This window comes from Aphelocoma coerulescens, chromosome 3 (genome assembly GCF_041296385.1).
Source record: "Aphelocoma coerulescens isolate FSJ_1873_10779 chromosome 3, UR_Acoe_1.0, whole genome shotgun sequence".
Lineage (NCBI taxonomy): Eukaryota > Metazoa > Chordata > Aves > Passeriformes > Corvidae > Aphelocoma > Aphelocoma coerulescens.
Window position 1 is genome coordinate 110,686,620 of NC_091016.1, and position 16,412 is coordinate 110,703,031.

Here is a 16,412-nt window from a genome sequence, read left to right on the forward strand (position 1 = left end):
AGGGTAATCTGGATGGTAGGAATAGGAGCAGGGCAAAAAATCACAGTAAGGAGCTGGGATATGAAGCAAGAGAAGATGGTGGGGAGGCAGGTGGGTCTGTAATCAATAGAACATATGACCTTCTAAGATCAAATTCAGGATGGGTGAATTTCTTCAGCATCTTCCCCAACAAATGGACAGAAATAGCATCAAGTAAAATGTGAATGTCCTCCTATACAGAAGGCGAGAGTTTGCTCTCAACTCCATGAGCTGAGTTTGAAGGGATTCACAGATCAAAGCAGCCCAGGGGGGTAAGGACTGCTTTGGGGTGGAGTATAGAGGCAATTGAGGTGCCTCATACACACAAGAGACAACAGGCTAGTGCATGAGAGGGCAGCAGAAAAACGCTGAGACATGTCAGTGCAAGGTCTCCTCAGTCACTGTGTGGGACAAGCCACCACTGAGGAACACTGCTGCCACATTAAGCAGATTAGTCTCTGGTGATAGCGTTTGAACAATACCATCAAAATGCTGGCAGACATGTTTCAGAACACTCTAATACCTTATATAACATCAGCTAAGGAATGAATTGCTTTTCCAAGCTTCATCGAGAGAACTGGGACAGATTGGCAGAGCACATCATACTGCAGGATGCGTGACACTTTGAGGGAGAGAAGTACAGGAGACACTGAATTTAATACCTTTTGTATTAATGCTGACAGCAGAAAATAGAGCTCTGTATGTTTCTATGCTAAATCTGAAGTGATCCATTCACCATATATGGTAAACCCTAGCACTTATTGCCATCTGTGTTAAGGGTCCGCTTTTCTCCTCGAGGAAAGGACTGTGAAGCAGGGTTGATGTAGAGACATAATTAAAGGACAAGGCAGATATTAAAATTAGGGCGTAGCCACAGGGCACTGATCACAGGAAAGTGACAGTCCTACAGCTGGAGCACAGACTGAGTGTGATACCTTGGCTGGGAGAAGAAGTGAAAAACTGACTAAGTAGTGAGGGATGCAGCTGAGTCATGAAGGAAGGAGGATGGGGGGGGTGTGGGGGGTGCCTTGTGCTTCCATTCAGTGCCAGGGAGATGTGAGCAGCAGTATTTCAGTTGTGAATGACTGATGCAGGCTTGGTTTGAAGAAGCAGCCTTGAATCTCTGTGAAGTATTTGTGGAGGTAACATTTGCAAGAGCAACACATTTCCAGTACGAGATCAGTGCTCTTGAATCCAGCTGAGGAGGCTTTTGTGAAAGATGATTCGTCTTGCAGGGAGATCAGGTGCACCTTTGTTGAGGAACAAGGGCCAGGAGACCACTGAGCAGTGTCAGCCGGCCCACTGAGCAGCAGTCGAGGGGCTGTTGGCTCTCAGACCTCTCCTGAGTGCTGTCATGATATTCATACAGGGACGGAACCTCCCCTGTGCTCCCAGTTACATCCTGAGTTTGACCACCTTGATGGGATGCGATATGGACCATCCCATGATCATTGAATGGTTGTTTGTAGACTGTTAGAAAAAAAAATAATGAATTTGGAAGGGCAAACTCAGTTAATTGAACTTACTCATTTGGAAATTTTTCCTGAAGCCATGTTTGAGATCTGCATGCATTTAGCATATGCATGTCTTGTAATATGCCAGAAGAAATTGAATATGCAGGTCATGAAACAGACCTTTGGATGGCCCCTCAGGGAAATGCAGGGATATTTCAGACAAGACTGAAAAGTTTCCCTCCAGGGCAATGCTTTTCTGGTAGACATGGCCTAAACTGCCCTTTTTGATCACCATATCAATACAAAGAAGTGTGCTGGGGCTCTTACTTTTAAAACTGGGCAGGTTTCAAAACTCTCAAATACTGGATTTAGCAGAAACATGTAATTTAATGATTTCATGTTAAAAACATATTAATGTAAATTTCATATTGAGTGCTGCCTCACCTGTACTTGGACTGAGACTAAAATGGAGCAGTTTCTTTTCCCTGTCCCCTTCAGTCTCAGTCCCCAGGCTGGGGCCAAGCTCCCTCCTGTAGAGTGAAGGGAGAAGTTAGCATGGACCAGAGTCCTGGCGTGGACCTGGACAATGTCTTGGTCTCTCTACATCCAGCAGAGCCTAACAGATATTGTGTGTAGCACAACAGGCTTCTTCTTGCCTTACAAAGGTCTGCATTAGAGAAACCAACCTTGAGACACATTTTCAGTGAAGGAATAATGTGCTTAACATACTCAGAGAACTTAGGATTCATACCTAAGTAACACTTTCCTGAAGACAGTTTCCACAGGAAAGACTTTTCTGTGAGTACTAATGATCTACCTTGGAAATATGATTCTACAGATTTGCTGATGTTCTTCATGTAACTAAAAGAACATAAATTATGAGCTTCAGAATGAGTCAGGGCAGACAGGTAACACTTGAGAGGGTTTGCAAACTGGTTCTGCTGGTGGCTGCATCCTATTTCTATAAATGCTGGTTTCAGTGCTGATACCATCAACATAGGCCTAATGAAGCAGCATTGTGTCTCCAGAAGGAAAAAAAAGAGAGAAGGAAAAAAAGCTTCAGTTCGGATATGAAATTTACTTTTCTTTCTTCTTCTAGGCTCATGGTTTTTGTATTACTCATTTAATTATGTGGTCACTTTTCAAGAGCTCCTGCAGGGGATTTTGCCTCCTCCTCCTCTTCCCTGGGAAGAAGGTTATGCAGGAATTTTCCAACTGTGTTCAAGTACTGAGCAAATATGAAATTTAAAAATGAAAAATCTGTCTTTTTAAAAGGTGAGAGCCAGACATCTTTGCACAGAGTTGTAGGAAATGATGGATGAAGTTTGGAAGGTTGTTATGAACATGAGTGGTGCTGCTACCTGATCTATTTGTTATGTACTTAATTGTGCCTTAGGTTTAAATGAAGCTAAATGCCAGAGCTGTCAGTCTAACTCAGAAATGGTAGAAAACTGGGAATTTGGTTGCAAAACTCCTGTTGCTCAAGGCAACCTGCATTAATAGTCTAAGGTAGCCCATCTTGCTTTTCCTGCAACACAGTCAGCCATTTGGGTGATGAATATGCTGCTGTCTAATGTAAGTGTTGGTGATACTTTCTGCGTAGAAAATGTCATCAGTGTAACAGATATTCGCTGCCAACACATCAAAATGGAAAGCCTGCTGCAATTCAAATGGAATATCCTGGGAGATGCTCAGCTATGTCGAATTAAGGAAGGAATAATAGATCAAATGGTTTTTTCTAAGCTCAGTTAACTCCATGAGAACAGGACACAGCTGTGAGTCCCTTCAAGGCAGTACACATTGTCTGCCAAGTTGGAAGGCAATTATTCTTCACAAATCTGTCTTTTTAAATTCAAGCAGATCGATTGTCTCGTCCATCCTGTGCCTATGCAAGCACCCGGAAAGGCTCTTTTAGCACCACCTACGACTGAGCACCCCTCTTTTCAGGAGAGCCACACCATGGAGGGGATGGAAGCCCTGTCAGTCCTGCATATTCCTTTACAATGGTGGATGTAAAGGTACGTTCATTTTGGTCACATTTTCAGTACTTTAACCAAGAAGTCTCTGTGCTGGTTTTAAACATCATCTTGGCTTTAGATATCTGACATCTATGCAAAGAAATAGAATACTCCTAAAAATTTATTGTCCAGCTAACAGGCAGAAAAGTGTTGCAAGAAGACAGGGTAGCTTCTTTATGTATACTGTCATGGTTGCATCAGTGTAGAGCTTCCAGAGCTACACTAAAATTGGCTTGGTTACAAGACAGTCATCTTCTAATAGCCCTATTTTGCCAAATCACCCAGGCTCTGAAAGTCAAAATGGCTTTTGCCCTTCCTGGTGACCTGTAATCACAGATAGACATCCAGCAGATACAGTGAAGGCAAAAACTGTTTGGTGCAGTTGTGAGCAAAGCCTGCGTAAAAGTATGTGCTCATTTAGATCTGAGTAACATGCTGGTGATTTTCACTTTTTTTTTTTTTATTCTTTCAGGTAGGGAGAATGCTTTTCAGTATTTGCAAAGTGCATTTTGAGATTATTCTGACTACAGCCATTACTGCTATAGTGTGTCTTCTCTGGCTGATATTTGGTGGATTTACTGAGGCCCTAAAACCTCAACAAATGCTACAAGAAAGTGAGAGAAGATAGCATAAATTGTTCTCTCCCATGTTGCAGTGGCACACCACTAAAAGAAAGAGTGTTAATTTTTCTTTTCTTTAAATTTTATTTTAGAGACCACATAGACACACATACCTATTCCATTATCATGAAACAAAGCAAGCAAATGAGATGTTTGTGCTTATTAACAGGCCTCCAGACAGAATCCAGCAGGAGAAGTGAGCCAAGAAGAGATGAGGGATGGGTTGTGGTGTGGTGTGGAACAGACTCAGCATCATGCCCTGGGTCAGCTGCTTGGTGGCCCTGGGTGTGACTGGGGCAGTCTGGAGACACACCCTAACCACTGGCAACTTATATACAGGGGAAAAGTAAGTTCTGGGTATGAAAAAGTATGGGAAATTCTGCTGGCACTCAGGAAATTTCTGGTTCACCTCTGTTGGCATCATAGAACAGTCCTCTAGGTCTTAGTCCCACTCTGATCACTATGACCAACTTCAAAGTTAGGTGAGATTGTCCACTCCCTCATTTCACTGAGTTTTGAAATTCCAGGATGGAGAAAACATTGCTTCCCTGGGTAACATATCCCATGCTTGACTATTTACCCTCATGATGAAAATGTCTTGCTTGATTCCCTTGCTGTGTCTCTGATCACTCTTCCTTGTCCTTTTGAGGTCCACATCTGTGAAGAGGTGAAGCACGTTTTGAGGTGCTTTGTCCTTCCCTGTAACCCACCATGCTATTAAGAAGCTTCCCTCAAAAATAGCAAATGAAGGAATTAGAACTGAGCCTATATATTCCTAATAGTTTCTGGGAGACTGAAAGGCCATGTGAATCTCAATTCATGAATCATTTCTGCCGCAAAAGCAGAACGAATCCAAAAAAAGTGAACAGCTTGGCATTGGCACTTCCAGGACAGGAATTTGAGGGGATTTTCTTTAACCATGACTTTGAAGAGACTTAGAGACTGATGAGGAATGATGGAAGAGAGTTAAACAACCTGGAAACTGAACTGAAACACTGCCCTTATTTTGACCCATCTGTAATTTGTTGTTGATATTTCAGTGCCTTGAAAATGGAGAGAAAAGCCATGAGCATTCCTTTCTCAGCTCCAAAGGAGACCAGAGCAAAGCCTGCTGGTGACTTCATGGGGGCTTTGCTCCAAAAGGGGTGAGGCGTCACTGGGCTTAGACAAGAGGTCTTCTACTTTCTCCTGGCATCTCCACAGCTGTGTTGGCCAGTGGAACTAGATTTTTAAACCGTAAAAATGTGGAAAACTTCAGCTGTGAATGCTCTGATAAATCACAGAAAAACAGGGCTAGAAAGATTCACAAGGGCTCATTTAATTTTTTCTCCAGCCTCAAGGCAGGCTGTACCTCTTTATCAATTCTAACCACCCCCGTCTGACCTGTTTGTAGGATGATGGAAATTTCAATCTCCCTAACTGCTGTCCTTACCTGCAGGATTTTTTTCCCATGCATGCTCCGAATTTTACTTGCTTTAATTCAAGCTCATTCCTCCTGTTTATGGTAGACAATCCATTTATGACAACACTTTACATAGATGGAGGATTATTTTTCCCTACAGGCTTCACAAATTTAGGCTAAACCCCTATTCAGTCAGCCTCTGCTCCCAGGGTGTTTTCAGCCCCTGCTGAAGAGCAGCTGGGCTCTCTGCAAGCTCCACTCCTTGAGCCACAGCATATCATTCTGGCTGGTGTGGAAGGGTAATTTCCCATTGTATGGATTCTTCTCCTACTATATCCACACCAGAACATCTAGGTTCTGCACAACAACATGACATTGTTGATTCATGTTCACTCTGCAATCCACAACCACCCTCTCATCTCTTTTTTTGGCAGCTGAACCCAGGCTGTGTTTGCACAGCTGATTGTTCCTGCCTACCTCACACGTGTCTCTACTGAACCGCATCCTTTTCCCAGGCCTTTTCCCCATCTTGTCATCATTGCTTCGAATTGTCATTCTGTCCTTATCCTGCCCACAGCTCCCACCTGCTTTGCTTTATCCATGAGCTGATAGACATACTCTCCATTTCTCCATCATCTGAACCCTTAGCAGATGCTCTTCTCTTTAATTGACCCTAATGTTTTTGGACACAAGGAAAATACGTGATGCTTTACCTGCTACCCACTTCAGAGCTCTAAAGAGCTGAGTTTCAGAGAAATGGATTTTGTTCCCCTTGGAGCAGGAACCCCACAGCAGAGCTGGATGCATTTTTGACTGATACAGTGATGCTTGCTTCCTCTCACCAGTTGCTTCATGTCGTGTCAAACAGCTCCTGCACTTGCAAATGAAGGAGAGGGTATCTGCTTATAATACATACCCCTCTGATGAACACTCAATAGCAATGGCTTATAGGAGAGCCTTTTGCTTTGGAAGATGCCAATGCTCTTAATAAATGAAGCCTCTAGAAAACCATAGTTCACCACTATGAAAAAAGCCCTTGTTTGATAGTGTGCTATGGCTGTGCCCAATAATTTCATACTGCTAATGAATAATGCCATAACAGGGAGCTAGTGGAAACAGGAGCTAACACAGGACAGACCCCTCTGTCAATTCACATATGTCTTCAGTCTGGAAGTATGACTGGAAGTGCCTGGTCCTGTGCCAAACAGGACACTGGACATTAAAACAGCTCCTCTGAAGTAGTGATAATCTCCTTGTTGTCAGTAGCCTGCCACTTCTGTCTTGCATAAAACTGAATTCTCAGGTGATCCACTGCTGTTACTAAGAAAAAGCAATAAACTCCTGCCTCTCTGTGGGTATGCTCTTTTACCAGAAAACAACAAAGGCAGAGTTGGTCTGGGGGATCTTGTGCAAAGTCTTGTGGAGCCCTCTGAGATGCTGAGGGCACTGGGATTGCATGATGTCTTCCATAAACCAGTCGCCCAACACTGACTCCCCCAGCACTCAATTAAAACATGCCCAGTACACAGCCTGACTGCATGTCTTAGCACATAAACTATAAAAATCCCACATGTCCCTGCCTGAGAGGGGTGAGTTAAATGGGCAGTCCCAAGGATTCAACATCTAACTGGGCACAGTAATGACTAGCTTTAAACTTAGGAAAATGAAAGAAAACTGTGTTTGCTTGCTGGTGACTCAGGGCTCAGGGTTAATGTTTTCAAACTTGCCATGAAAAATATGGACTAGAAATATGACTGGTTAGGAAATTGAAGGTCTGTGTCTGCAAGCAACACATGAATTCCAGCATCTGGGGCTTTGAAAAAAAAGCCAAAATGTGATATGGTCTGCAAACAAACTGGGATTTTATGAACCAGTGGTAACACAGTAGACATGGCAGTGAAAGCAAGATAGAAGGGAAACAGGTTAAACTAGCATAAAACAAAATATTTCAGAAAATATCACTCCCTATTTCCACCTGGGGCATGAATGCTAACCTGAAACAATTGTACTCCTTTCTTTTATGCCTTCTCTACTAAGAGGGTTATTTTAGATTTCCACTCACTTCATCAAGTTATCTGTAGGGGCTGCTTTCTCTCCCTGGGCTGAATCCACCCCGAGAGGAGCTGTCTACAAGACGATGCAGTTCTGCCAAGTCTGAGTTTGATCCACTGTGCTCAGTTGTCCTACTAATGCATCTGTCTTGGGTCCAAGTGCTCTTCTGGTTTGAACTATAATTATCCTAAAACTAGATTTTTCTAAATTTCATTCCCTTGTAGCTTTTTATAGTTCTGTGAATTAATTATTCAGAGCTGTAGAGGTTCTCAGCAGTGCTTTTCCATAGCTTTTATGGACATGGACGCATTTCACTCATGTAGAGCAGAGCAGGCACTAGAACTTCAGATGGGGACAAGGGAAAGTCTTTGTCCAAATGTTAAACACACTGAGTTCAGCATATCCTCCTCTGACACCATCTTCTTGAATCTTTTGAGGCATAGATAATCTCTGAGCCTAAAAGTGTCTGTATCCCCTCCCTGGCTTTTGTAGGCTTTAAAGTCTCCCTTTTCCTGTTACAGGTTGATGCCACCTGTAGCACTGTGGGGCCAGTGGGGCTGCTGCGAGCATGAGGACCAGTGTGGTTGCAGAGCTGAGCACTGCCAAAAATACCTCCACATTTTGGCTGGGATGGGGGTGAGGTGCAGCTGGGGTGCAGTGGAGACTGGAGGACACAGACTTCTAGTCTGGAACCTGGAGCTGGGGAGAAGTCAGCAATCTCATTTTCTGCTGGAAGCGAGTGGATGTACGTTTGGGGATGGCTGGGCTCTTGGGGATACGCGAGAGGGGTGTCCCTGTGATGCAGCCTGGGGAAGATGTGTCCAAATAAAGCATAAAGCTTTGTTTGAATTTCACTTGAACTGGAAGTTAGTAGGAATATTTGGAGGGCATGGAGGTGCCAAATCACAGATCTATGGGGCTGCTATGGGCACAGCTCTTCTGGCTTGCTCAGCTGGGCCTGAGCAGTCTCCAAAGTAGGTGGGGGGGGGGGGATATCCACATTGAGGTGTTGCTCCTGCCCTCACCAGGCTCACCCCACCTTCCCAGGGAGTTACAGCCCCTTCTTTCACTGAAGCCTTTCCCCTGGAAAGGCCACTCATGCACTGGGGATTTCCATCACACAGAGCAGTGAAGGGAAAGGTCTGTGCTGCAGCTGCCAGGCTCTGAGTAGGACCCTGATTCCCCTGCATTTGGCTCTGCAGAGGCAATACAGCAGCAGCAGCAAATGAGATTGAGCCTCTTCTGCCTCCCACATCCTCCTTTGGGTAAGTGCAGAGTGTGTACTTTAATTAGTGATGATACATGAGGGAGACAGGAGATGAAGCAACATTCAAATTAAGTATCTGCAGAGCTGGTAAGAAGGTAAATATGAGCTCCCAGACTTGGGGGGATGTTTTTAGTCCATTCATTTGCAGCAACAGTTTGAGTTTTAATTCAAAAAGCAAACAAATCATTGCTGCAACACTTTTTCCCACCAAAAGCCACCTTTGAGGTCCACTTTCACCGGCCTCTGAGCTTCATGGAACTGCAAAGGCCAGGGTGGGTTAGTGGGGCTCCCATTGTAGCTGGGGGCCAGGCCATTCCCAGGCACAGTGTTCCATCAGGCAAAGGGTTGTTGCTTCCATGCTGCAAACCCACAGTGAGGGTGGTGGACTGACACCCACACGATACCACAAACCCTCCTGCAGCAGATCACCCTTTGACAGAAGCAAACCACAGCAGGTTTGGAGTTTTTCCACAGGAATGGAGGCTTCAGTGACTTGCCAACTAGCCTGACTCCTCTCCCATCCCTTTGCACTGTCAGGGGGGCTGTGAGGCCACCTCTGCCCCCACCCCTGCATGTATTTCTGCTCCCATGATCAGGAGTCACGGCTCACAGTTGTGTACTTTGTACTGCTGCTCATCCTGGGACATCTGAACAGCTCATACTTCACACTGAGCATCCTCTTTCCTGCTGTCATGGATGGGGCTTCAGACTGAAAGCAGGTGGGATGCTGAACACAAATATTACACATGTGCCAGAAGGATAAATGAAGGTTTATTGAAGAATAAATTAACCTTAAATTTATTTTTTTTTCCCTAAGTGCTAAACTTCCTCTGTGCCCTATATGACAGATTTTTGTTTGCTTTTGTAAATTAGACAGTATTTAATTATTGGACAAAGCACGCTTCATAGCAAAATATGTTTTTTAAAGCATTTTGAACTGATAAACGCCACGTATTCACACCCCCTTTGCTACAATTTCACTAATAATGATTTTGGTGTTTCAGTATGAGTCAGGCAACAACAGAGGAATTGCTGAAGAAATTTTGCTAAAGACCTCTCTGAAAAAACAGTTATGAGTCAGAAGAAACACAACTGAATTTTACTGGTTCAGGACTGGCTTGGTTGGATCTGTAATTTCAGAAACCAAATTCCACATCTGGAATTGTCTACAGTTTTGCTATTAATAGGATGTCTGTGTTTTTATTTCAATGCCACCACTGCGAGATAGGACCTGCCCTGAGGAAGGGGTGGCTGCCAGTGGCCACCAATGCCTGGCAGAGAGAACCCTACTAGAACAGGGGATTTCCTGCAGTGATGACTCAAAAGAAGCAGCATTTTTTCCAATGGAAAAATGCATTGTCAGTGTGAAAGAAAAACAATTAGCAGAAGCCAGGAGAGGAAGACAGTGGAAGACCCCAAAAACTCCAGAGTCCCTACTTTTGCTTTCTGTCCCTGCCAGTGTAATTTGTTTACCTATCTTTTTGTTACCAAAAATTAAATTTTATGTGCCATTAAAGGCTGGTTGTTCCTGACAGGATCGCAAGGAAAAGCAGCCGTTTTTTCATTCTTGGGAGTCCAGGTGTGGAAGGGCAGAAACATACTGTTTGCAGGGTTGAAGCCAAACTGTACTTTAATTAATCAGTGCTGAAACTCTTACATGGAAGTGACCCAGTCCAGCATTTTTAGGAATACATCTGGTTTAGGAAATCACTGAGTGCTCTTTAATATTTCTCAGTCTCTGTCAGCATAAAGGCATGTATCTAAAACCTCTGTCAGAATAAATTTTGCTTAGATACCACCAGCATGGAGTAAATAACTGAATTTCTCTAAGTTGCCTGGATATAATTTAATATAAAACAGGACACCTGCTATCATTATAATATAAAAAATCTGGTGGTATTTGCATGGCAATCTGAGCTCAGACGAGTTGCTGTGGCTCAAATAAGCTGTGCCTTTGAACGCTGTCAGGAGGATCAGCTGAGTGTGGCCATACCTTGCCAGAACACCAATGGGATGCTGATAATAACACAGTGTCACACATTGTCCAGGATCCTGCTAGTGGGCTTTTTTATTGGATTATTGTCTGCTTGGAGAAGAGAATATGTCCTCTGCTTGAAGCAAATTGCCTCATGGTTTGTGTTGTGATAAAAGGTGATCAAACATCCATGGAAACTGTGAGCCTTTTTATCTGCGAAGTTGCTGCCTCTCTCTCTGTTGGTTTTATTAAAAAAGTGTGTGTTTTGGTAGTGCTGTGGCAAAGGTAGTGCAGGATGCTTGGCAAGGCTGGAAAGCAGCCTGCCCTGGGGAGGACTCCTGCCATTCCAGCAGGAGTCCTCTACACTTGGCTGTGATATCCCACTGGGTGAGCAGCCCCAGTCAGGGGATCTGCTCCCCTGTGTGCCTGCCACAAACTGGCCCCTGTGGCTTTGTGGGATCGCATGTTGGGTGCTCAAGTTTATGGGAAACACACATGGATTTTTCAGGCCACTGAGTGAACGTGGTTGTCTGCATGCTTGGAATTAGGTGTGTTTTTCACTACTTGAAGTCAAAGCTTGAGGCAAGAGAATTGGGATGTGCCTCCAAGAGCATGGAGGATCTGGTGATTATCTAAATGCATAATCAATATCCCCATTTACTTATTAGTGTGCATTTGTCAAATGTCCAACAGAGTGATTGCCCTATTTAAGTATTTTCTTCAGGCATACAGCAACCTTTCCAAAATTACTAACTTTTTTCTCATTGAAAATGTTGTTAATTAATACTTTTAGTGTCCTCCCCTGTGATTTGCTTCCTCTTAATTACCAACAGGAGCAATACAAGAGTGCTCCACTGCCAGTGCCAAAATTAAACTGACTTCCTCCAAATTGCACTGAATGAGACACATGGCTGTGCCTTCAGGTACTGAGCAGAAGACCTCAATCCCATGGGAAATGCTGCTTTATGAGGCACTCTGTTTTCAAAGAACCACAGATTGATTTGGTTTGGAAGGGACCTTTAAAAGTCATCTAGCCAAACCCCCTGCAATAAGCAGGGACATCTTCAACTAGCTCAGGTTGCTCAGAGCCCCATTCAACCTGCCCTTGAAAGTTTACTGGGATGGGGCATCCACCAGCTCTCTGGTGGATATTCCAGTGTTTCACCATCCTTGCTGTAAAATATTTTTTCCTTGTATCTAGACTGAACATGCCCTCTCTTAGTTTAAAACCATTACCCCAACTCCTACTGCAACAGGCCCTGCTAAAAAGTCTGTCCCCGTATTTCTATAAGTCCACTTTAAGGATGGAAATTAATTTCAATAAAAAGTATTTCAGGGTGGTTTCATGCAGATGAGAGGGGCATGGGGATGTGGGTGTCCCAGCAGTAAGGTTTGAGCCCTGGATGAGAAGCACAAACACGGTGCAAAGTCCCTTAACCCCAGGGTGCTGGGGAAGCAGCATCCTGATGCCAGCGTGTGGAGTACCCTGGCTTTTGCAGGGCTCTGGAAGGCATCCCAGAGCATGCAGGCTGGAAGAGCACTACAGTATCATCTTGTTGGCTCCAACATCCCAGGAAGCACTGTCAGATTTCTTTATCTTTCTCTTTTGTTCAGCCGTATGAAAAAAAGTGGTCTCAGCAAAACTGAAAGTTGCTGTGGGGCTATACCAGGCTTAGAATATTATTTTTCACTGCCCTTATTGGACAAAAATACTTGGAATTACAAAAGCTTTTCAAGGCAAATACTGATTTTCATTTAGGCACACCAGTATTTTTTTCATACTGATTTTCTGACTTTTGTATTCTCCTGTCATGTTTCAGAATAGAAACAAGTAACAGCATTGATATTTTCTGCTGCACTGAAACACTTGAATCTTCTTACTCTATTCCCCTGTTCTCAGCATAAATTTGCCATGTTGAACCACAAAACCAGAGTTCACTCTGTTATATCTCACAGAAACGAGTTCTTCAATGGCTACTTCTCTCTGTGGGAACTCATCCATTTCAAGGGCTCTCTGTTATTTTCTGCTCAGACAGATTAGACATATCATTTTGTGTTTTGAAATTGCTGCTGCTGCCAGCATGAGGAAATAGCCTGGATGGGAATGCCAAGCCCAGGTGGGAATGCCACGGGATCACAGGCAGACACCCAAGGCCCTGCTGCTCTGCCCTGATGGTGGATATCCTTGTGCAGAGATCCTGTGGAACAAGAGGGTTGTTGGTAGATGCAACTGGAAATAATAATGAGCAGGCTATAGAGTGTAAGAAAATCCATTTTTTTGCTAATAGATACAGCTAAAAATGCCCCTGGCCCCAAATATTGTTTGATGATGAATCTCAGCAAATGTTGTAGCAAACTCCAGAGTGAAAAACTATAGCAAAGCACCACAGAGAGGAAAGAGGCTTTTAAATTTTCCTTATTTAGCAAAGTCTTTCTCTTTTTGCGTAAGAAACTTTAATATAAAAATCTTGTCTAAAACACCTAACTTTAGCATCTGACATAGCAACTGCAGCCTGGGAAGCAAAATCAGGTCCTTTTTAGGTTTCCATGTAATAAATGGGTAGACAACAGTAAATTAAATGAAAACGTGTCAGTTTAATTCATAAATTCTTCACCTCTGTCAAGCCTAATTTTTTTTAATATCTCCACCCTCAGTCTTTCTATTATGGGAGAGAAAAACCACGCAGCCAATTTTCCTTTATGTTGCTTTAATTGTTGCTCCTTTTGACTTTGAAAAGGATACCAAGTGTTCTCATATATGTAAATGTGCCTGATGGCTTTGGCTGTTCAAATATTAAGGCCCCCCTGTAGGCACTGGGGTATCCCTGGGGCAACTTTAATACAAATGTAGGTAGAAAGTGCATTTTTGTATTTGTCCAGCTGTATAGGCTCACATCTGCTGTTCTCAGGCTTGCTGCCAATCATTGCAGCTCTTACCATTTATTTTTCCTCACGGGAAAAAAGCACCCAAGACAATCTCCTGCTAAGAGAAAGAAGAGCAATCATGAAAAGGTGGACTATTTACACTATTTTTGTTACTTTCTTTTTTAATCTAACTGATGTTACTGGCACAGTGGCAGGCATAGCAAGTAGGTTGGAGATGAAAAACATGCAAAAATTACATTAAATATTGTGCTGTAGCTACATTCTCTGAATACTCATTTTCCCTTGCTCTATGTTACATTATTCAAAGTAGACAAAGAGCCTTTGGAGGTAGCTAGCAGATTCCTTCCTCCTGCCTCTCCCCATCCCACAAGGTCATCTAAAACAGGCCAGGGAAGTACACTAGAAAATATTGCAGGGAACAATCTTGCTTTGGCAGGAAAATGCATTGTAAAAGTCTACCTGCTCTTTTTCACTTCCAGTTTCTGTGATCAAGATGACTGGCAAAACTCCTTGGCATATTTGTTTTGGTAGTACATTAAATACTAGGTCTGTCTGTTCAGGTGATGCTGCTTGCCCATAAGAACCATGGATGCAGCTGGCATTTCCCAAGTTCTGTTTGCCTGGTTAGTCTGACTTGGAAATACAAAGGAGCACAAAGAGGGGTTAAACCAATGCAGTCAAAGGTTCAAGCCCCAGCATCTGGTAGCAAAAATAGGAGGCGTTATAGATGAGCATCCAGAGGTTTATCACTGGAATTCAAAATTTAACAAAGAATATAGTTCTGATACATAATTCTTCCTCTTATTTCCCCAAGCACCTGCAAACCAGCTTGGTTTTATCACAGGTAAATAATACTGGCTCATGTCTCCATTACTGTTCTCATTTGAATTTCCCTAAAGTGATCCCTCATTGAGGGATTTCCAAAAACAAGAATTAAAGAGGATTAAAAAAAAAAATAATTACATTGTTTTTTGAAACATTGCTTTCTTCTTCATCAAACGTACATTGTGAGGAACCTCAGCGATGGAGGGGGTTTCAGGGGTGCTCCTCCACCCTCTCCTGCAGGGCTGTTCTGCAAATGGCTGGGCCAGGCAGGAGCTCCTTCCCAGGCAAAATTGCTGGCCAGCAGCTTCCCTGGGGAAGGGCCATGTGCCTCCAGGATGACAGTATGGGGATGACCAGGATGACCATGTCCCAGCTCAAAGCCAGAAGGTGTGCTTTTGCTGTCACTGCTTGCAGAGGAGGCAAGTCCTGGCTCTTCTGGGAGAGGCAGATCAGAGCCAGCCTGACCCACAGCAATCTCCCTTGCCAGACACCTGGCCTGGACTTGTCTGGAGCAATTGGTCACCTTCAAGGACCCCACCGGCACTTTGCACCACAACAATCAAGACAGATATCAGAAGACCAATGGGGAAAGAGTGGCCTGAATCCTTAATCCTTGCCAGAATTTTCTTCCTTTGTTTTTTGGTGCTGGGCTGGCCAGGTCAAGTTGATAAACTGCTCAAAAAAGGTAAATACCACTTTATTCTCTTCCTCCAGTTAATCATGGCAAACCACAGGAAGGCAGATAGTAATTCAAGATTAGCAACAGCCTTATGAGGCTCACATTATTACGGAAGAAATTTAAAAAGCCACACACCTCAAATACCTTCGTTTCCATCTAATCTCTTGATGATTAAACCCCAGACAGCAAAAGGAACTTCACACATTATCTTCAAATTCAGCATACTTGGAATGATGCAGATGAATCTAATTTAATTCCTCTTTGTTTTGTACTCCTGACTATAGAACCAGAATGAAAAGCAGAAAGGAAAATCAAACAAAAGGTGAGATGCCAGAGCAGTTGTGGATTTAAGTTTGCGAAGGTCTGTGCTAGGTCATCATAGGATTATTACAGACAGGCTTAACAAACATACGCCATCAAAAGGAGAACTCCCAATAAGCCGGATACACTCCGTGGAACCAATTTTGCCAACACCTTCATAGAATCAGAGGATCATTTATGTTAGAAAAGACCTCTAAGATCATGAAGTCCAACAATTAACCTAACCAGTGCCAAGTCCACCACTAAACCATGTCCCTAAGTGCTACATCTACACATCTTTTAAATACCTCCAGGAATGGTGACTCCACTACTCCACCCAGGGCAGCCCATTCCAGTGCTTGACAATGCTATCTGGGAAGAATTTTTCCTAATATCCAATCTAAACCTTCCCTAGCACAGCTTGAGGCCATTTCCTCTTACCCTACCACTTGTTATCCTGGAGATCGACCTCCACCTGGCTACAACCTCCTTTCAGGTAGGTGCAGGAAGTGATAAGGTCCCCTGTGCCCTGTGATCCTCCTTTTCTCCAGGATGAACACCTCCAGCTCCCTCAGGTGCTCCTCATAAGATATGTTTTCTAGACCCTTCACCGGCTCCATTACCCATCTGGGAGGGGAGCAGCAGCCCTCACAAATGCATTGCAGGAGTGAATCTGCAGCCTCTTTTCATCTCGGATTGTTTGTGAGCAGTTGTCAGCTTTCTATGTCCATTTTTCTTCATTTCTCCAGGGATTTCTGTAACTTAGGAATCGCTCATTAGTAAGCATTAGGACTCTAAATCGTCTGACATCTTGGTGGTATTTCTCTGGTTGGATGTCTATCTGAATTGAACCATCTTGTATGCTGGAAAGGTGCATTTCTTGAAAAAAGAAGTTGAGCATAAATGACAGCAACAC

The 16,412-nt window shown here is 43.5% G+C and overlaps 1 long non-coding RNA gene across 2 annotated transcripts; it reads right to left on the minus strand.

The window, feature by feature from the left end:
• Positions 1-12,682: 12,682 nt before the first annotated feature.
• On the minus strand, positions 12,683-15,884 carry LOC138108645 (uncharacterized). Of its 2 annotated transcripts, XR_011150041.1 has the most exons (5): positions 15,805-15,852; positions 15,609-15,670; positions 15,332-15,474; positions 13,744-13,786; positions 12,683-13,004 (listed from the first exon to the last, which is right to left on the minus strand). It is a non-coding gene; the product is annotated as an uncharacterized lncRNA (long non-coding RNA). The 2 variants fall into 2 exon arrangements; XR_011150040.1 differs by lacking the exon at positions 15,609-15,670 and having other exon boundaries at positions 15,805-15,884.
• Positions 15,885-16,412: the final 528 nt, after the last annotated feature.